The sequence below is a fragment of the Nicotiana tomentosiformis genome, chromosome 8, assembly GCF_000390325.3.
Source record: "Nicotiana tomentosiformis chromosome 8, ASM39032v3, whole genome shotgun sequence".
Classification (NCBI taxonomy): domain Eukaryota; kingdom Viridiplantae; phylum Streptophyta; class Magnoliopsida; order Solanales; family Solanaceae; genus Nicotiana; species Nicotiana tomentosiformis.
This window is the reverse complement of record NC_090819.1, coordinates 33,010,546-33,034,535: the sequence shown is the minus strand read 5'-3', so window position 1 is coordinate 33,034,535 and position 23,990 is coordinate 33,010,546.

Here is a 23,990-nt window from a genome sequence, read left to right as displayed (position 1 = left end):
TACTAAATTCCCCCTACTCTCCACCTTTCTGTTCAAGGCATTTGCTATAACATTAGCCTTCCCCAGATGATAAAGAATGGTGATATCATAATCCTTACAACTCAAACCATGCCGGCTGCCTCAAATTCAAGTCGTTCTGTTTAAACATATTTTGTAGACTCCTATAATCCGTATACACCGCACAGGACACGCCATACAGATAGTGCCTCTAAATCTTGAGCGCATGCACAATAGTTGCTAAATTAAATCATGCACTGGATAGTGTTTCTCATAGGGATTCAACTAGTATGATGCATAGGCAATCACCCTACCGTTCTACATCAACACAAATTCCAATCCTTGAAGCATCACAATAAACCATATACAACCCCGATTCGGAAAGCAAAACCAAAATTAGAGTCATAATCAAAGAATTCCTAACCTTCTGAAAGCTCTCCTCACACATATCTGGCCACTTGAACGAAGCACCCTTCTGAGTCAACTTAGCCAATGAGGCTGCAATAGATGGAAATTCCTCTACGAAGCAATGGTAGAAAGTAGCCAAACCCTAAGGAGTTGCGGACCTCTATAGCAGTAGAAGCTCTGGGACACTCTAAACTTCCTCAATCTCTTTGGGTCCACCTTGATCCTATCACTAGATACCATATGACCCAAGAAGGCCACCGAGTCTAACCAAATATTGCACTTGGAGAACTTAGCATATAGCTTTTTCTCCCTCAAAATCTGGAGAAATCCTAAAATGCAGCTCGTGCTCCTCAACCCTACAATAATACACCAAGATATCATGAATGAGCATGATGATAAAAGAATCAACATAAGATTACACTGTTCATCAAATACATAAAGGTTGATAGAGTTAAGGATCAAATCTGTAGTGACGCAATGAATGTGATGATCGCGGATCATATCCGTTATCCATTTCGAGATCGTGAACCTTTCATAAGGGTTATTTTAGTCATAAATTTGTCCGCAAACTTTTTGCCATTATAAATAGAATAGCTAGGGGTTTTGTGGGGTATCTTGGTTGGAAAAATGTCCTACATTAGATAGCATTGAATACTTTATTTATTTGGCTCTTTGTGGAGAGATTCCTACACTTCGTCTACATTGTAATATTTTATGTTATTCTTTAATGATTTGTTCTTATAGTTTAGTATGAATAGATAACTTTAAACACTAAGGTTGTGTACCCAAAATGGTGTAATATTAATGGGTTCTTACTATTGAATGTATATATATATATATATATATATACATATAATGAGTTTATTTCTCTTCATTTATCATGCTTCGTTTATAGTTGGTGGTTGTGAACCTTAACTATTGCCATTTTACTTTATCTTTTACTTGGACAAGTGGGTTACGATTTGGTAGAAATAAATAGTAAGAATTCAAGGCTTTAAACCTTACTTAATAGAATCGTTTAGGAATATGTGAATTTTACTTAGTATATATTGGTTTCTCTTAATTGTAACTTTTTTGTATTTAGGAAAATCATAAAAAAGGAATTCTACCTAACTATTGGAAAATGTTGGGTAGTCACATAGGAACCACTTGCACAGGGAAGGACTTCCCATTAGAGATATAATATATTAATACTGATAGCATTACATTCCATAAAAGGGACACAACCTTGGTTTCTTTGTAAATAATAGTCTAATCTCTTAATAAAATATCTTCTCGTAATAGATTAGAAAACAATTGCCTCTTCCCCAATTAACGAGATAGAATTATGACCATAGTCAAGTGCCACATTTGTGAATGAATATTTTCAAGCCTATTCCTTGTGGGATTCGGCCCAAACCTGGTTGAGTTATTATATTTGACATCGACCACTTTACGCCATTTATATAGGTGTAATTTGAGCGTATCAAATTTTGGCGTATCAAATTTTAGCATTGTTGACGGAGAATACGGCTTTGAAATTATCAAGTAATATGTAATTTACTTTGTCTTTTTCTATTTCATCACATTTTGTTTGCTCTGTCTTGTGAAGTAAGGAATCATGGGTAAACCTGATGATGTAAATGTGTTTGTGGATACTAATAGAATTATTGATGATGCAAATTCTATTGTTCCTCTTAGGATTAATGCGGCTACTTTCAAGGTGGATCATAGTCTTTATGTGATTCTAAAGGCCGAAGGATTCTTTTAGAAATATATCGATGATGATCCGCATCAACATCTCAAACGTTTTGTGGTGCATTTCACACACAAAATTATATATCGAATGATGACTTGGGGTTGAGGGTTTTCAAATACTCTCTAGTCGGGGAGGCTAGGATATGGATAAACAAACTTCCTCCAAATATAATTAACACGTGGACCGAGCTAGTGCACATTTTCTTTGCAAATGGTTTCCACCAAGCTAGAAATATGAACTCCGAGATCTAATTTTCTTGTTCAGAAACTTCTAGGGGAACAACTTCATGAAGCTTGGGTGAGATTCAAACATTACGTGGTGAGATTTCCATATCATGGGTTCTCAGAGAATTATTCGCTATAGAAATTCTATACGGGTTTAGATCTTTTGAACTATTTTGTAGCCAACTATAACGACCTGATCGAGCGTTTTCAGAATTTGCATTATGTTTAGCTATTTGAGGAATTGAGTAGCTTCATATGATTTATTATGACTTGAGTGTATGGTCGGTTTTAGTTTTCGAGTGGTTTCTGATTGATTTGGAAGAATGATTTTCAATTTGGAAGCTTTAAGTTTGGAAGAGTTGATCTGACATTAATTTTGTGTATTTGACTTATCGGAGGTCTGGGATGCCGTTAGGTCCGAATGGTGATTTTGGACTTGGGCGTATTCCCGAAATTGCATTTGGATGTTTCTACAAGGTTTCTGCTCTATTTGGCGAAAGTTGGCTATTTGAAGGTTTGGAAAGTTCATAGGTTTAACTAGGAGTTGATTTCGATGTTATCGTGGTTTTGATGTTATTCTTTAGGATTTGATGCCTTGAGTAGATCTGTGTTATATTTTGTGACTTGTTGGTACATTCATATGGGGTCCAGAGGGGCTCGGGTGACTTTCAGACCATTTTCTCTCAGGTTTGCGCTGCTATTTCTCTTATTTTCTGGTGCAGGGACTGTTCTTCATGATCACGTGGAGACGAATGCAATCGCGCAGTGTTTTGAGAGCTGGCTGGAGGTTCTTCTTCATGTTTGTGACATTGGGTCGCCGTTCGTTATGGTTAAGCCTTTAAGATTTCGTGTTCGTATGTGGGGCCACGCGTTCGTAGTGTTGAGCTAGGCCGGGCGGTCATGATTGGTTGACCTCTGTGTTTGTGTCGGTTTATGCAGTTGTGAGTCGCGATCGCACGCCTGGGGGCTCATTAGAGTAGGGTGTCTTCGAGTCTTTTGTGCTTCGGGAACGCGAAGGGTACACTTGAAACAGAGGTATAAATTTATATTTTCTAACTTTGAGCCATTGATTATCACATTTTGAGATCGGGAGCTTGATTTGGGCGATTTTTAAGGGGACCTTCACTACTTGGATTGGGGTAAGTGTTGTTGACTCTTTTTTTTTTATTCGTGATTCTATCTTCAATTTTGGTATTTGAATGATGAATCTAAAAGAGAAATTGGGGGTTTTGTCTAAACCTTTCTATAGTGAATAATTGAGATTTGAACATCGATTCAGCGTCGGATTGTGATGAAACTAGTATGGTCGGACTTGTATTCAAATGGGTTGTCAGAATTTATGAATTTTGTCGGGTTCCGATATGTGGGATCGGGTTGACCTTTTTGTTGACATTGAATATTTGATTAAAGATTCAACCTTTATCGTTAGGGTTTATTTGCTATGGCATTATTTGATGTTGTTGAGTTGTGTTTTGCTCGTTTCGAGCCATCCTGAGGTCGCTTTGTGGGGGATAGCTCTTCTAAAGTATCTATTTAGCTTGCTTGAGGTAAGTATCTTACCTAAACTTGATTGAGGTACTAGTTTCCTGAGTTATTTGTAATAGCTATATGCTATGGGTGGCGCACATGTGTGGGGTTGAGCCCATGTACGTGCATCAGTGTGTTATTCATGCTATTTAGGCTATGATATACCTCAATTTGATTGATAAGCTTCATGATGTGATGTTTCTTATATTTGTATCCCTTTCGTGAGCTATTTGAACCATGTTTGAGGTTACATAGAGGATAATCTCCTGAATGAACCTGATAATTGCTACTTTTATGATGTAATTTCCTAATTTGAGCAATGGTAGAGCACTTCGCAAATGCATACACATTAAGATGTCACGTATACCAGTCCAAGAGTATGAAATTTGATGTTCATTGATCATGTACATATATTCTTGTATATCTTTTATCTGTGTGATTGGGATTGGACTGGCAGCTTGTGACCACGCTGGGCGGATTGTGATATTTAGCTTGTAATCATGGAAGGCATATTGTGATATTGTGTCTGCGACCACGGCGGGCGAATTGTGATATTAAGCATGTGGCCATTGCAGGTGGATTGTGATATTGAGCCTATGACCACGCTGTGCGGATTGTGATATTGATAGTACGTGAGTTGTCCGTGTATCTTGTGGATATAGATCCATCTCCCTAGGGTCACCCACTCATGTTCCTTCTTGACGGTGTACACGTGAATTGTGAGAAATCGACGGGTTTCTTGTTGGTGTGGACTTAGGAAAAAGTTGATCAGTGGTTTGGCATGATTTTTGCTGTATCTCTTCTCTATTTGACAGATTCAGAATATATACATGCCTTTGTGCATATCCTCTTTATATGCCACCTTACTTGATGAGTTGAAAGAAGGTAAATATCTTCTCTATATATGAATCCATGTGACTTGACTTACTTAATCACGCATATCTTGTCTATATTAAAATTTGATGATTTGGATGTCACAGCCCAAGCTTAGGAGGCGTGGCTGGCACCTAGTGCCATACTCGACCTGAGCATACCACTCCGTAACTATGAACTGTGAAGGGGTAGCCCTCCCCTACCTGCATGCTAACAATATTAATCATGGTCGACGCGGCCATATTCTGAATCATCTAAAAATGATGTCTCTATCATATGAGGGGTAAACATACCCAAAAGCTCATATACATAATTGTGCAGGCTGACAAGGACGTTATGAATATCTACAACCAACAATACCAAATTGAACATGTGCAGAGGTCTCGCAAGGCCACAATACTAATATACAAAATATAAATTACTCCTATACAAACCTCTAGAGATTACTGAAATGTATCATAGTCGGGACAGGGTCCCGGCCTACACATCAAACCTGTATATATAAAATGGACTCTAAGATTTAGACCTGATAACTCCGGGGGAGTGGAGCTTACCAATCTGGCTGATGGTTGGCTCTGTCTACTTGGAAGGTCTATATGGATGTCTATCAGAAGTAGCAGGCATAAATTGCAGCATCCCCAACAAAAGGGACTCAATACAGAATAATATACCGACTATGTAAGGCAATAGAATAGTTGAAAGTTGAAACTGAATTGATAATATAATAATTTAAAGTAACTGGGAGTCAAAGATGATCAAAATATATGCTTACATGCTGATACTAACTCCACTCTCTCAATATAGTAAGTAAAATTATTGTCCGGGCCTATAAGGCCCGGTTCGTGTAACTGCTCGACCATAGTAGGCTCACTCATACGCACTCGACCAAACTAGGCTCGATATCTCGGCCATTCTGGGCTCATTCATAAGCGCTCTGCCACAGTAGACTCGATATATAACTTACAATCTGATCATAGGTTGCCCAATAGGGGCCTGCCCACCAATTATAGCTCGGTGGTGGTGACAATATTGTAATTCTGTATATATATATATTTATATATAGAGACCCTATGCTCTCTTGACTCAAAGAAGACAATACTTAACTGAATATAAAGTCACGATAAGAGAGAATACTGTAATTTATGAGACTAATATAATGTACATGAATTCAAGAGTACAAACTTCTCTCTATGTCTTGTTCTCAAACACATTTAGTTATGGGATCATGCCAAAATAAAGTAAAGGTTTAGCCTTAACGTACCGTATCAAAATCTATCTAATAACCACATTGAACTCGTCTCATCGCACTTTAATCTACAACAAAAATAATAATGATATCGTTAAACTATGAAAGATGCAAGTATCGTACCACGAACGACAATCTTATTTTATATTAAAATGGGCAACATATCCCCTATTTTCATTACCTTCCCAAGTTCATACACAAACAAGAGAATATAAAACCTTCAACTATATAGTTTCAGCACGAAAACATACCGAACATCCAAACAACACAAATCAATTTACACAACAACAAGTGCACAAACATCACTAACGAAACTACTATTTAACATGACGAGCGGCAAGCTAGGATTAAATCCCTTTTGAAACCTTTAACACCAAAATCATTCATTTATTAAATTAACAACATGTCCAACATGACATCTAGTACAATTGGAGGACTCCTAACCTCACATTCATCTCCTAATTCTCCGTCAATCAGCCCAACAAATCCAACTATTGACTTGTCTCTTCTTATTCACAATACCAACAACAAGTTCGACATGTAAATAATAAATTCAAAATAACAACAACATAAAAAAGTCATTTTCCAGGGTTTTCAACCATTTAAATTTCATGGGAACAACCCTTCCAAAACAGTCCACTAAGAACAATAACATCTCAAACTATTTTAAGTATCCTCTTGTAGTATCTTGCTCGAATAATGCAACCAACATACAAACAACTTCAAGCACATGTTGTTCTTCACTACAAATAAACCAGCAACAACCACTTGAAATATATGCCAAACACTGCTCACACGAACTATCAGGGCATTTCTCTCTTTAGCACTCTTTCTCATAGCACGAACTGTGGTCAAAATTCTTCCAATTGCATAACTGTTTCTACTCTCTGTCATGTATCATGTACGACTCTATCCTTATATATGCCCCTATGCGACTCTTCTCTCCTTTTCCTCCATCTGTTTGCCAATCTCTAGGCCTCATATTATGAACCTATACATATTTATGAAAAACGGTCCTTCTGGGCATCTATAGGTGTACTGAAGTTCTTCACTCGGTACTTTGTTGAATATACGACTATTGTTATATTTTCTTTCATAAACTTGGTTATATATAGTTATGGATTTATTGCATCTAGGTAAGTCACACAATAGCATAACACTTACTTCGGTTTATTATTACTGAGGTATGCTACCCAACTCCAGGTTACTCTCTAGCTGCTTATCTTATATGTATAAATCTAAGTCCGTTAATGCTTGCTAATTACCGTTCATCTAAAGAATGACATCCTAATATCCTCTCATACTTTGGAACTTTTATCCATCTATTCTTGATTTACCTTAATGTTGATTTATAATCTATCACTACAAACATGAAACCACTTATGTAATACATTGTCACTAGGGCTCATGTCTCATCGGGGAACATCTGAAGTGATTATCCTGATCCACCGTGGGACGATACTATACTTCAATAACTATATATCATAGTATCCCAATGTAATTGATATTATGGGAGCTATTCTAATCCCGTGCAATTCATGAAACCCTTATTCTTTGAATCATTACTCAATCAAAGGCCTAAATGTCATCCTCTTATCTATCAAAATTACACCCTTATTCTACTATCAGAGCAACATTCCATCTATTCTAAATGCTCCTAGTTTTAGACTCCTACGAGTTCATTCAGGCCATATGGAGCTTTCTATAACTTATGGAAACCATCAACTCTCTAGTTATGATGGGCTTATTCCCGAAGCATTAGCTATTCTTATCACCTTCTTACTCACCTTTTCTTATCATTAGTCTTGTCTCCCTAAAACATTGTAACTCTACAATACTTCATCTTGTGACCTACACATATCTATTTATACTACTTGCAACCTTACTTTAACTCGCAAGAACGATGTATTTCCTTGTGTTTTTATAGAACCTTAAGCCAGACATCACGTCGTCTCTTACTCATCTTTATTTTCTTAACTAGACCTCTTGGTACCTAGAAACCATAGGTTGCAAGATATGCTACTGACAACATCACGATCATTTTTTTTATACTGAATCACAATGCTTCTAGCCCTCTAACTGAAGTCTGGACTATTCATAACCTTCAACACTTTAGTATCTTGTACCTTTTTTACCTTTAAATCCTGCATCGTATCTTCTGTCGCTTTTATAACCTCCCTTTCACATAGGTAGAATTCACATCAACATCTTAAAGCTCTACTATAATACTTGCACCTCTGGTGCATACACAATCTGGGGGAGCTTCATACTGACTTCTTGTGAGGCTGGTACTCTTTTAACTGGCTTTATTGTAGAGCCATTATAGAATATGGCCGCTGCACTGTCTTTCATGTACCTCTGATATTAAGAGTGATTCTGCAATATTCAGAATCACGATTTCTATAATTATCTGGTTCTAGTAATCGGACTCCTGATTTACTTAGCTATTGTAACTCTCGGGCTTCCTCTTCTCTCTCAAACTTTATGTAGGCTTTAATTGTCTTCCAATTTGTGGCTTAGGGTATTATTTATTACTTTAGCCTTTCGTGGATGCTATGGAACATCCATGTTATAATCTTCTAATAATTCAAGCCTTTGTCTATGACATGGACTTAATTCTTTCTTTTAACTTATACATCAGTCTCCTATAATTGTACGAATGTCATCATATATGCTGCATGGATAATAATCTGAAATCTTTAGTGCATTCATAACGTAAGTAACTCTGGGTCAAAGATTGAGTAATTCCTTTCGTGCTTTCTTAGTTGTCTTTAAATGTGAGAAATTACTTTTCCTGGCTGCTCTTCCACTTGTTACATGAATACTTGTCCTATCTTAGTGCCCACACATATTGGAATTTTGTGCAACTCATATGATCTCGAATATTACTTTTGATTTTACTTTCTATTCATTAGTCACGATAGGTTCCACTTTCATATGGAGTGCATACAATGTGGTAGTGAGACTGTTGTTACAAGATCATTTCTTCTTCAGTTCACTATACTTAGGTTGAAGCTTCTTCCTTATTTCCTTAGCCAGTCGTTCGTTGTAGTACTTAGGGGAGATCCTCTGACTCATGTAATTCTGCAAGCTTGTTACATCATATACACTCATGTCGTTAGTTACATATCTCTGTTCCCTTGTGCTCATAGGGTTACTTCTGAACTCAAATTTTGATTGTTTTCCTAGTGGCACTCTCTTTTATATTAATAATACTTATATGGTACCTTTAACTACCCTACTCATATATGAATATTTCTCAAGGATTACAATGTCATATAAGTGATACTGAATTCCCTATGTTGGGGTTCACTGTGTTTATCTTGCATGATCTGCTGATTTATGTGTTCCTATTGTCTAGCCATAACTAGACACTTCCTGAATCAACTACTAACTACTCGTTGGTCCATTCTCATATCTATATTCCGCATAATCTCTCTTGGGTTATTTCCTTCATCCTAACTTACCTCTCGCACTGGCTCCTTATGTATCAAGTGCTCATTCGCACTTATTTATCAATAACATCCTGGGTGAGAACCCTAACTTTGTCTCCCCGACATCATGCTTGCATAATGTTCTGCAGTAGTAACATATCTATAGGGTCTGAATAAATGCAATCTCATCCCTTTCGCCTTTTTACCGCATTCTTCCTTTACCATTCCATAATTATTTGAACCACTTAACTCCGACTTAATACCATATCATATCATCTCCCCTCCTTTAGGGGAGTACTAACATTTAATGATATGGAGATTTACTTATAATGTTTTACCTCTTCATCTTCGGTTTCTTTTCACATCTTCATTATCTCTTACTCACCTTGCGATAACCCTTATATACCAGGAATAACTTAATTTCTTACGCACGAGGGTCACACCTAGTGTAACTGGCACACTTGGTCCCTTAAGCTTAACTCTGCTCATAGTGCTTTCTTTAGGCAAGCATCATCCTGAATGACCTTTAAAGGTTATTCTTCCTTTGTCCATTCTATTATTGCCGGAATACGATCTCTGAAATTCTCACAACATCGACTATTGTCAAATCCTTCAGTCCTTAATTCATGTTTATTTTTTAACTTCTTTACCAACCCATACTAATTTATACTACTCTGGGGGGTCTAACTTTCCTTCTGTAATCACGTTGGAGTCACCAACTCATTTCTCAAATTGAAGAGGTGACTTTGTGGCTTATACTCTTTTATTGTGTCAAGACCCGCCTCCTCTTGTCTTTTCATTCACTTGACAATAGACTCTGTCATCCTATCATATTTTGATTTACCATTATCACCCATTTATCACATCTTACTATAATGCTTCATTTTCTCTCTTCTTATTCTCCTGCTAATATTTCTTTCTATCACCTTATTCTGAAAATTTCAACAAAACATTCTTTCACTTTTAGCTCCCCTTGCTCCATCTCACTAGCTCTTCGGGTTACCTAACATTCTATATTTACTAGGTATGAGAGTCATACTAAGGTAAATATTTATCTCTTATAAGACTCCAGTGCCTATCTTCTGAATTTTCTGAACATTCTAGTATTCATATATGACTGTACTATTCTCAAGTGCAGCACCTATGTGTCTCACAAGGAGAACTATTATCGTGTTTTCAATATACTTTCGAAAAGTCATCTAACTAACAATCAAACCACCATTTTGTGTTACTGTAATCGCAACTGGATCCTAATACTCCATTCTTCTCTTAAAGTATGTTTGTTAGCTACCATGGGGTATAACCAATATCGGTGTGGCCAATTTTACATACCTATATTTGTTTTGAAAGTAAACTCTGAATGCTTATATTTCTCTACCTGAATTGAAAATGTTGATAATCTTCATTAACTGGGTACCTCGTACCCTACTTCACATTGTTTCTATTACCTATTGAAACTTATACTTTTACCTTCTGATACTCCCATGGCCTGTTATTTTCGGGGTATATTAGATATTCCCGTCTTAGGGTATTAAGCAAGAAATTTGCACATATGGTATGCATGATCTGATAGGGCCTCAAACTGGGCCACATTATCAAGAACTCTCTCTCTCTTTCTACTAGTGTCCTTACCTGCTACTGTATTTTCCCCTAGCTAACAGTAATCTTCTAATTGCATGTATCTTTGTATCATTCGCAAACATAAGTCATGACTCAAAGTCATATAACTCAGCTCTATAGCATGATTTGGATTTGAAAGAAGGGTAACATACTCCTCAATGCCTTGTAGCTTCACGTTTATATAATGTGGTGCACAACACATCTGTAAATAAGACCTTACCAGACACGGCTTATAGACTCCCTAGAAAATAACTGCTCTGATATTGGTGATAGTAGACGCATATTTTCACTATATGCTACATTGTTAAATGAAAAGAGCATGTTATGTCGTTTTTGGGTACCGATGAGGCTTTATCTGTGGTTTATGACATAATAACATTTTTGCTATATGCTTGTGCGATGTATGACTTGAACAGATTATTTTGCGAGTATCATTTATATTTCTTGCTTGTATTACCTCGCCGAGGTTAGTTATGATACTTGCTGAGTACATGTAGTAAGTTGTACTCATAATACACTTACGCACCTTACATGCAGGTTTTGGAGCTGAGATGTTGTGGATGACGAGAGCTGGAATTGAATATGTACCTACTTTTCGAATATAGCTACCACTTGTGTTTGATAGTTTTATATTTGTATTCAGTCTGTGTATATTCCAAACAGATGTTGTGCTTATTTTCATACAATCTTTGTAAATCTAAATCATAGTAGCTCATGATCAATCCTTAGGATAGTGTATGAAAATTTAGTTATTTCACTTATTTATTTTCTAATTATTTTCATTAGAGTTGTGATGACTGTTATTTGTCTTACCTAGCGGGTTGGGTTAGATTCCATCATGAGTAGGTAGATTTTGGGTTGTGATACTAACAATGTGTCCAATAAGTCATTCAAGGATAAGACATTTGAAAGAGTTATCCAAATTCTTGACATGGTTGCCCAACATAATCAAGCATGGCATTCGGGCGACAGGAGTGTCGATGTTTCATATGGGTCTCCTTCTTTGACCATTCATGTCAAGGAAAATAAGAGCGAGACCAATTGATTTCCAGACTTGCTACTATTGTGAACGTTTTGAGAAATATGATAAAGGAAGACAAATGAATAAGGTGAATGTTGTTGAAGAATTGCAACCAATGCTTAATAAACAAGGCAGTTATTCACAGATTTGGACATGCAAATAAGAGATCTTTCAAGAGAGCAAATTCCAAATAAAAAAGGCACACCTCAGAGTGAAACAATTCCAAACCCAAAGGGTAGCGGGGGTGGCCATACTTCTAATTGCATGGTTGTTACAACTCAAAGTGGGATACTACTTCAAAGTGTATGTGAAAAAGAAGATGAGGCACAAGTAGAAGTGCCTACCGTTGATGAAGTCCCAAAAAAGGCTAAGGTTCAAGATGTGAGCAATCAAAAGGTTGAGGAAAATGTAGTATAGCCACTAAAGCCTCTTACACCAATTCCTAGGCTTCCTCTACTTTCGCAAAGATTATCCAAAACAATTGAAGATGGCAAGTTTGATAAGCTCTATGACATTTTTAAGCAACTATCGATGAACGTTCCCCTCTCAGAAGCCTTCCAATAGATGCCCAGATTTGCTAAGTATTTGAAAGACTTTATCACCAAGAAGAGAACAATAAAAAATAAATCGATATCTCTACAACTGTTGTTCAAATGAAAGAAGATCCAAAGGTATTAACCATTCCATGCATTATCGGTTTATGTGATTTTGCTAGAGCTCTTTGTGACAATGGTGCTACTATAAACCTAATGCCTCTTCCCATCTACAAGCAAGAGAAATTGGGGATGCCTAAGCTAACTAGTACGAGATTGCAAATGGCCGACCAGTCGATGAAAAGACTGGTAGGTATTGTTGATGATGTGCTTGTACGAGCTGGAAAATTTGTTCTTCTAGTGACTTTGTCATCCTTGATTATGAAGTAGATAAAGAAATGCCTATTAATTTGGAAAGACCATTACTTGCCACCAGAAGAGCACTAATGGATTCGAAGAGGAATGAAATTAAATTTAGGGTGAATGATGAAGAGGTAACATTTCAAGCAAATAAGGGGATGGAGTTACCAAGTGAATATGAGAGCATCTCAGTTATTGATGTTGTTGATCTAGTTAAAGATGTTGTTGGTATGAAGATGGAAGAGGAATGCCTCAAGGAGGCGTTGATGGCTGTCTTGCTGAACGTTGATAGTGATGACATAGAGGAATATGTGGAGACTATGAACGGATTGGAAGGGTTGGGTCCACATAGCTACGAACCAAAGAAGCTTTCTATTGACTTAGATAATAGAGTCACTCCTCCCACAAGCCTTCAATGGTTGAGCCACCACAACTTAAGCTCATGCCACTACCACCAGACGTAAGGTATGAAATTTTTGGTTCTAATGCTACTCTACACTTAATCATTTAGTCTTTGTTAAAAGATGTGCAGGTGGAGCAATTACTAGAGGTCTTAAAGGAGCATAGACGAGCCATTAGCTGTACAATAACAAATATCCAGAGAATTCACGTCGGTATTTGTGAGCATAAAATCCAATTTGAAGAAGATAGCAAACCTAGTGTGAAGCAACAAAAGAGATTGAATCCCTCCATGCATGAGATGGTCAAGAAGAAAATTATAAAATGGTTGGACATCAGAGTTGTTTACCCCATCGCAAATATCCTTGGGTGAGTCTAGTATAATGTGTGCCAAAGAATAGAGGTATGACTGTGATTCATAATGACAAAAATAAACTCATTCCAACAAGGACGGTGACTTGATGCTTGGTTTGTATGGACTACCGAAAGCTATATAGTGCCATATGCAAAGACTAATTACTTATGCCTTTATTGATCACATGATTGATCGACTAGAGGGAAGGTCATTTTATTACTTTTTGGATGGTTACTCTGGCTACAACCAAATCAACATAGCCTTGGAGGACCAAGAGAAGGCGATATTCACTTTTCCTTATGGGACGTTTACTTTTAGTCGAATGCAATTTGCATTATGTAATGCACCGACTACCTTTTAAGGTTGCATTATGTCAATGTTGACGCACATGGTGGAGGACTTCTTAGAGGTATTCATGGATGACTTCTCTATGGTTGGTGACTCATTCAAAAATTTCCTGGACAATCTTAGGCAAGTACTCAAAAGATGCGAAGAGACCAACCTTGTACTTAATTGGGAGAAATGTCACTTGATAGTAGACGAAGGTATTGTGATTGGACATAAAATCTCCAAGAAAGTCATTTAACTTGATCGAGAAAAAATTGAAGTTATTTCCAATCTTACATCTCCTACTTTGGTCAAGGTTGTGAGAAGCGATTTGTGGAATGCCGACTTCTACCAGCGATTTATCAAAGTCTTCTCAAAGATTGCGAGCCGCGTGTGCAAGCTTCTTGAAAAAGATACTAAATTTGTGTTTGATGAGAAGTGTCTCAAAGGTTGTGAGGATTTAAACTAATGTGTGTTGCTGGCAGAATAGTGATTGGGAAGTGCTTTGTCAAAGAGAAAACTAGATTCTACACCCTATCTATTATGCTAGTAAGAAACTGAATGGCGCGCATACGAACTAAATAGTGTCCAAGCAAGACTTTCTTGCCATTTTCTATGCTTTTGAGAAATTATGGGCCTATTTGATGGGATCCAAGGTAATAGTCTTTACTGATCACGCTTCTCTTTGTTACCTTGTGCTAAATAAGGATGCCAAACTGAGGTTGATTAGGTGGGTCCTTTTATTGAAAGAATTTGACTTTAAATTCAATGATCGAAAATAAATGTAAAATCAAGTCACGGATTACCTATCTAGGCCTGAAGATGTGCGGAGATCAAAGGGAGATCTTAAGAGCAATGATGTTTTTCTAGATGAACAATTTTTTGCATTATCTAGGATTTCAACTCCTTGATATTCCCGATATGCTAACTTCTTCGTTAGTGGACCTATTCCCGATGAATAAGAAGCTTATCAAAAGAAGAATTTTTTGAGGGATTGTAGGAAAAAATATTGGGAGGAGCCCTTTTTGTTCCGGATATGTGCCGACAACATCATTAGGTATTGTATTTCGAAAGATGAGGTGACACCGATTCTAGAGCATTTTATGATTCTCCATTTGGGGGTTATTATGGTGTAAACCATACGGAGGAAAAGGTTCTTGAGTGTTGATACTATTGGTCATCAATCTACCAAGATGACCATATGATGGTAAAATCATGTGATCAATGTCAACGACAAGGGTAATTTCTAGAAGGCATGAGATGCCCATGACTTTGTGATGGAGGTAGAAATCTTTTATGTATGTAGGATCGACTTATGGTTACCTTTGTGAGCTCATATGGCATGATGTATATCTTGGTGGCAGTGGATTACGTTTCAAAATGGGTGAAAGAGGTTGCCTTGCCAAACAATGAGGCAAGTAGTATAGCTACATTTTCGAAGAAAAATATATTTACTCGATTCGGCACCCCAAGAGCCATTCTTAGTGTTCGCGGATCTCATATTTGCAACAAAGACTTTGCGAGATTGCTTGAGAAATATTCAGTTGTCACAAGATGGCCACTCCGTACCATCTTCAATTGAGTGGTCAAATTGAAGTCTCCAACCGAGAAATAAAGACATCCTAGAAAAATTGTTAACGCACATAGGATCGATTGGTCAAGGAAGCTAGATGATGCTCTTTGGTCTCATCGGATGTCATTCATAACACATATTGGAACTTTTACTTACCGGTTGATTTTTGGTAAGGCATGTCGCTTACCGCTGGAACTAGAACACAAAGCCAAGTGGGCGACGAAAAAGTTATATCTTGACTGGGCTGAAGCTACTAATATAAGGATGACCCAACTCAATGAAATGGATGAGTTTCATTTCCAAACCTATGAAAGTACGTCAATGTAAAAAGAGAGGATGAAATCGTTTCATGATAAGCTGATCTCAAAGCGGGAGTTCTAATCTCGCGACTTGTTCTTACTCTTCAACTCATGGTTGAAACTCTTCCTAGACAAACTCAAGTCCAAATGGTCCGGCCTTTATAAAGTTGTTACTGTATATCCTTATGACACTATTGAATTAGAGTCCGAAGATTGGACTCGCACTTCAAAGTGAATGGCCAAAGGGTAAAAACACTACTTTTGTACTATTGGAGAAAGGAAACATGTGGAACAATTTCATCTAAAGGATGGTCCCATACTAGCCTCCACCACTAATAAGCAATGAAGTGGCAACATCGTCGTGCCGCGACATTAAATCAAGTGCTTCTTGGGAGGCAACTCATGTGTTAGAATGCTTTTAGATTTTTGCTTTTGTAGGTTTATATGTGTTTATTGAACATTTTAATGTGTTTGTTTTAGATTGTAGAGCACTCAAAATACAAATTTGTTGGATGCAAAAGCGCTTGGAAAGGTAAGTGAAATGAGATGAGCTTTAGAAATTTTCTGCGGCCAAAAATGCGGACCGGAGAACTGTTTCACGAACTGCATAATGCTTGCTTATGCAACCAGTAGCTCCTGAAAGAAAATTACACAAAAATGCGATGGAAAGACAATTTCACTGACTGCACAACTGTTCTACAACCAAAAATGCGATCGCATGTTGGTTAAGTACCAACCAGATAAAAGTCCATCGTGGAACTTTTTTGCGACCACATAACCTGTTCCGCGATCACGAAATTCACCGTAGAAAACACATGTATTAAAACCTTGATCTACTACTCATTTCCCTCTTCTTACTTCCCCTAATTCGATTTTGAACACACTACAATCCACCAAGAGACTTGGATCTACCTAGTGCTTAATTAACAATTCTTCAACTCATCTCAATGCATCTGGAATGGCTCCAAAGAAAACACAACCATCCACAACAACCACATTGAGGAAAGAAATAAGTCGGAGTTTTAAATCCGTAATCGCATCAGCCCCAACATAAAATTCCTTGCACTAGGGTTACATCATCATTCAAATCCCTCTACTAATCTGAAGTGGAAGGGGTACCACTCAACCCAGTTCCGCCTGTTGATCCACACATGGAATTGAGAAAGAAGAGTTCTGAGGATACAGTCCGATTTAATGGATAACATTAGGAACGGGAATGGGAGATATTTACCGAGCCTAAGTGCAACTACAATGAGATAGTTGTACTCTAATTCGATTCCGCCTCATTTACCAAGCAACAAGGAAAATGTCGTGTTTACTTGTCATCAGCCAAAGTCAGAGGGGTTGATATATCTTGTAGCCCATTAGCGACCAATGATTTCTTCTTCGGGGACTGGGATGGAGGCACATGGTGCAAAGATGGCGCGGAATGGAAAAGCGCGGTTTGGTGGCATCTATCTTAGCAAAAGGAGCTCGATCCTAGATTGAGCCGGGAAAGAAAATTCAAAAGACCGTTCTCGCTGCTGAAGATTGGTATTAGCTAAGTTTTGCTTGTACTCGCTTGCAACCATCTAAAACAAAATCGACATCACTGTGGATAAGGCTATCCTAATTGCTTCTATCATGTTGAGCTTCAAGATTGATGTGGACATGATCACATTCTCTGATATTAGTGTCCGTGTAAATCAAGAGCAAACTTTGCTTCCCTTTCCTTTCCTCGTCACTACCTTGTGTGATAAAGCAGGGGCCCCACCAATAACCCTGTACGACCACAAGTTGAAGGCTATCCAAGATATTAATATTACTATATCCCTTACATCCACAGGGACCCCATCCACAACTTTAGAGAGTGCACTAGCTAATTAACTAGTCGTACCATCTCCAGATTCTTCTACTACGGTAGCACTTTCCACATCCATGCCTAGGCCAGCCATCGAAAATATGCCTAGGCCAACTGCGGCCTCACTGCCTGCCATTACACAGCTTAGAGAACTAGCAACAAATACTAATGCCAAGTTGGACAAGCTTGTGAAAGATCTTCCAGATCTCATATGGCAAGCTCTCGACCTACTCCAGGCATCAGTTAGTGATCTTCAAAATAAACATTAATCTTATGAAGGTTGAGTGAGGTGGACACGTGGACATGACTAAGCTGAAAGAAAATGTTGACCAGCTTAAGTAGGAGATGCATCAAATAAAGTCCTTGGATTTGGACTTCATAGAACATCTTCTAGTAGTGGAGGAACATGGCACTGGCACCTCATAGGCTCCGGACCTTGCTACACATACAGGTGAATATTCGGTTAAAGAAATAGTAGTCTTGTGAGGAGACAAATGAAGAGCATGCCGGTGAAGAGGTAGATAACCAGCTACCAAACAAGGGAAAATATGTTGCATCTATAGAAAATAGAGATTAAGAGGAGACAGATCTGCAGTGGGCCATAGAACAATCACTTGAGGACGTGGATGCCATGGCTGCCAGTACATCTGCAGAGCCGTCACAGCTTGAGGCAAGCAACTCACAGGTCCAAGGCCCAGCTCTGCACCTTCAGGTGTCAACTAAAGTTTTAGCTCCTGGCCCCACAATTTTGATTTATTTGGTGCTACTGTATTAGATTCAAGAATGTGATAAATTTTTGTGAAATAAACTATACCCTTTAAATTTTGTGTAATAGTCATTTTGTGAAACCGAGGCTCGTTTTATCACTTTGTGCTTATTAGAATTCTAATACTAGTAGATGAAGCCTTGTGTTGCCTTATATTCATTTGAAGGCTGAATATATGCCAATTTGAGCATTGCATGCGTCATGTGTGGTGAGAATTTGTGAATAATGCATCCGCTTAACTCGTACAATCTAGACCTTGTCCGGTTGGTTCGTCAATGTGAATCTTAGGTTGGTGTTTGGTTGTATAAATAATCTTAGGCTCTCTTTGTGATTGTTAAACAAATCTTGGCAATAATGACCTACCTTTTGCACATATTGCCCTAGTTATCCTAGGTTAAGACTTTAACCTTTTCTTTGGCTACTACATTAAAAATCTTTATCTCTTTTTTGAAATAACTATATTTTTTGAACCCGTCCCTACTTGAATGTTACAAATGAGGCTAAATGCCTAAGTTGGGGATGTTGGCGTCAATTGAGAAATAGTGAAGATGTGTATCGTGTATAGAAGCAAATCTCCCGAGTTTGTGTCTTGTAAAGCGTGTAGCTAAGTTAGAGCCGGCATACTTGAAACAAAAAGCTTCACATCATCCTAAGACACGAAATATTCAATCTCCAAACTAAAAGAAAAAAATAGAGTGTTGAGAGAATTTGGTAGGACACACAACTAAAGGGTATTTATGAAATACACGGTGATTCGATATTGGAAACTAGATATCAATAAGGGTGATTTGGGCTATTAAACAAAAATAATATGTATAGTGTTCAAGGAGGGTATAGTAACTCATGTCCCAAATGTTCATCCCACAAGTCCCCAAGCCTACTACAACCAAATATTCCTGAGCCAACAATGAGTTAAAATAAGGGTAAGCCTACGGACTAGTACTTGTAGCATTTGATTTTCTTTCGGAGTGTGAGTGTCTTTGAATGTATCCCTTGTATATAGTTATCTCTTATGAGTTGGAAATTTTCTTTAGTGTGAGAGAACACGAATTGTGAGAATTAGCAGAACTTAGGCTTTTTAAAATGAGACGCAAGTGCATATCTGATGTTAGTAGTACCTTGTCATTGCTTTTGAGGCTCGAAGTTCACGAACTAATTGTTTGAATGGCTAAAAACTTTGTGTTCTTGCTAAAGGGTAACTAAGGGAAGTTACATGCTTGTTAGATAACAGTTAGCACTTTCAATAGTCATTAATATTTTTTGAAAGGTTGGAAGTAGATTATTTCATAATGTTGTTACACTTTAGTTTCTCAAGGAGAAGCTAGAGTTTAAGTTGGGGGTGTTGATGTGCTGTGAAATACAGCAATTTCAATGAAATATTCATAGACTTTAGCTTATCTTTTAAAGTATTTTATGTCGCTTCTTATATTTGTTTTGTAGGGAATCAGACTTGAATATCCAAGCACATGAAAAAGATGTCAAAAACCCTGAAGTTGTCAAATTTGCGATCAGATATGCGATCATGAAATAGGTGTGCGGACCAAACTTTCATTGCAAAAGCATCCAAACCCCCTAAGTTTCAAGAATAAAATATGCAATCCATTCGGCAAACCGCATAATCGATGTGCGAACCGTGAAAGCATCACACAAATGCAATGGGAATTTCCAGTGATTAGAAGCAACATGTCTGTGATCCATTATACAGACCGTAGAATGATTATGTGCACCACATAATTGATTTACCATGGAATTCTAGAAGAGTGGAGGATCAAATCTACATTGACGCAATGTGTGTGCGGACCGCAGATCACATCTGCATTCTACTTTACGATCGCAAACCTTTCCTGAGTGCTATTTGCGACATATATTTGCGTGCGCCTTTTGGACATTATAAATAGAGTAACTAGGGATTTTATGGGGTATTTTGGTTGGAAAAAAATGTCCTAAATTGTATAGAATTCAATATTTCATTTATTTGGAGCTTTTTGGAGAGATTCCTACACTTTTGCTTCATTGTACGCTTTTATGTTCTTCTTTAATACTTTGTTCTTGTATTTTAGTATGCGTAGCTAACTTTAAATACTAAGGCTGTGCACCAAAAATGGATATAATATTAATGGGCGTTTCCCACTGAATACACACACACACACATGATATATATATATATATATATATATATATATATATATATATATATATATATATATATATATATAATAATTAATCTTGGGTTGTTGATTTCTCTTCATTTCGCATTCTTCATTATAGTTGGTGGTTGCAAACATTAACTATTGCTATTTTACTATATCTTTCACTTGGAAAAGTGGGTTAGAGTTTCGTAGGAATGAATATCAAGAACTCGAGGCTTTAAACGTTGTTTAATAGAATCGCTTAGGAATAAGTGAGTTCTACTTGGCATATATTGGTTACTCTTAACTGTAATTCTTTTGTATTAAGGAAAATCATAAAGAGGAAATTTTACCTAACTATTAAAAAATATTGGGTAGTAACTTAGGACATCCCATTAGAAATATATCATATCAATATTAATAGCATTACATTCCATAAAAGGGGGACACAACCTTGGTTTTTTAATCCAAAATAATCAAATCTCATAACAAAATACCTTCTCTTCATAGATTACAAATATCAAACTCTTCCCAAATTAAAGGGATAGAATTACGACCTTATATGCCTGGACAGATCATTTAACCTCTCTATTTCGAGGGTTTGGTTATTATATCACTTTTTGAGTTAGATAGCTTGGTTTTGGGCGATGTTGGAGGGGATTTTCACGATTTGGATTGGGATGCGTATTTCTTTCTCGGATTTGTTTATATTCCATGATTCCTTCCGTGTTTTTAGTATTTAATTGGTGAAATTATGTGAAGAAATTAGGGATTTTAGTATAAACTTTCCTAAAGTAAAAATTGAGGATTTGAATGTTGGTTTGAGGTCTAAATTGGATAAAATTGGTATGGTTTGACTCGTATTGGAATGGATGTTCGGAATTCTTGAGTTTTATCGGGTCCCAGAGTGTAGCCTCGAGGATTACTTTTGAATTTTGATAAAGATCGAAACTTTATTATTTGGAGTTGTTTCTTACGGCAATATTTAATGATGTTAAGTTTGTTTGTGACTAGATTCGAGTCGTTCATAGGCCGATTCACGTGGGAAGGGCTATTTGGAGTATTGATTCGCACGTTTTGAGGTAAGTAACATATCTAATCTTGAATTTGAGGGTAAATACACTTGGTAATTATGTTTTATGAAATGTATTGGGGTGACAGACATGCTAGGTGACGGCTGTGTGTGCATGCATCGGAATATTCATGTTTTAGGGAGGCTTTTAGACTATTATTGGATTTATTTTTCTATCATGCCTCATTATATTCGTGTTTTCTGAACATGTACGATTATTTTGTTTTTGACTCATGTTAGAAATCATGTATAGGTTATGTGCTATTTGCTTGAAATATGATACAGTTATTCTTGTTGTTTCTGAGCTATTTGCCTTAATTGTACACATATTCTCAATCATGATGCTATATTTGTGTATGATATCTCTATCTCAGTACTTTCTTATTTGATTCCTTACAAGTTGTTGATGCCTCATATGTGTAACACTGTTGAATTGAGTATTGTGAGATGTGGTTAACTAAGACTTGAGCGGTTAATGATTGAGTTTGGGCCATAGAGCCGATTTGATATTGATTTTTAGGTTACGCGTACCCTAGGCTCATATTGCGCTAAGTGTTACTGATTTGGGGTGATGCGTGCACCAAGCCCCACTATTGGGCTACATGATTCTAATTAGTGCTTGTGCCAGGATCCGCCTCACTAGAGTTTGACATGCCAGCAGTGAGCGTAGGCACAATGTTATTTATAATCGTGCTTTGGTGAGGGAAATTTATGCCATGGACCAGTACAATGCTAAATGATGTTGTGTTTGATGGTGAGTGCCTTGTTCCAGGCACCGTAAGCATGATAAGTGTGGTTATTCTTAATGGGTTCACTTTGATGATATTGACTTGACATGTATAACTGACATGTAGGCATAGAGATATACTTTTCACATGCTAGCTGGCAAATGAATTGTTTTATCTGTGTTGGGCTTTAACTGTTATACTTTGAAAGCTTGTCTAAATTCCTCTAATGTGAACGAGTTGAACATGATATCATTGAGTTATTTACTTATATTGTTCCTTATATCCCAAGTTGTTACTGATTATTGACATTTGTCCTCACCACCTGTAAGAGAATAGAATAACAGAGGTTCAGTCTAGATGATAAGTATAGATGTTTCTATACCGATCAACAAGATTACTAAACTTGGTCATGACTCGTGATGCATTCATGTCATTCAAATTTGTTAATTTCGAAGTCTGAACCTCTGTTATTCTATTCTCTTACAGGTAGTGAGGACAAATCCAGTTGATCAAGCACCAGTACCACCAGTTAAGCCCGCAAAATGCCTGGACAGAGGTTGAGGCCAAGTTGGAGCTCGCACTGTAGCTAGAGCAGCACTTGTGGGGCCACCAGTTGTTCCAGTGGAGAAGTAGTTATCAGATATTGTTGAATCGGTAGGACCAGCTCATACACCAGCGATATCTATTGTGATACCTGATCTTCAGGAGGCTTTAGCTCTGATTTTTAGTGTTTGCACGGGCTTGTCTCAGGCGGTTTCTATGCTAGCTGCACCAGCTACCTTACAGGCTGGGGGATGACCCCAGACTCTTACTACCCGTACTCCAAAGCAGCTAGCTCAGAGTTATCAGACTCCATGGGTGTTACCCATTCAGCCAGCTGCTGTTTCTCGGGCCAAGGTTGGTCCACCTATGATGGATGAGGAGCAGAGGAGGTTGGAGCGGTTTAGGAAGCTTGATGCGCCTGAGTTCAGTTGAGGAGGGTCAGAAAAAGCTTACGAGTTTCTAGATCTGTGCTATCAGATTCTTCACACCACGGGTATTATAGATATCAGCAGAGTTGCTTTCACTACCTTTCAGCTGATAGGGGCAACCTACAGATGGTGGCCAGCTTATGAGCTGGGCAAACCCATCGGCTCAACCCCAGTTATATGGAATGCGTTCTTAGTTCTCTTATTAGAGAAGTTTGTTCCATAAACTCGTAGAGAGGAGGTACGTAGAGAATTTGAGCAGCTACGCTAGGGAGATATGAATATGACCTAGTACGAGATGAGATTCGCATATTTGGCCCGTCATGCCATATGGTTGGTTCCCACTAAGAGAGAGAGAGAGAGGAACAATAGGTTTATTTATGGCCTCAACTATGATATGCGTTATAGTTTGGCTTGAGAGGCTGAGACAAATTCTAGGTTTGACCAGGTGGTCGCGATTGTTAGGCGCTTGGAGCAGGTTTGCAAGCTTGAGCGTGATGAGCGGGAAGGCAAGAGGCCCGTGGTTCAGGGGGTTTTAGTAGTACCTCATCTG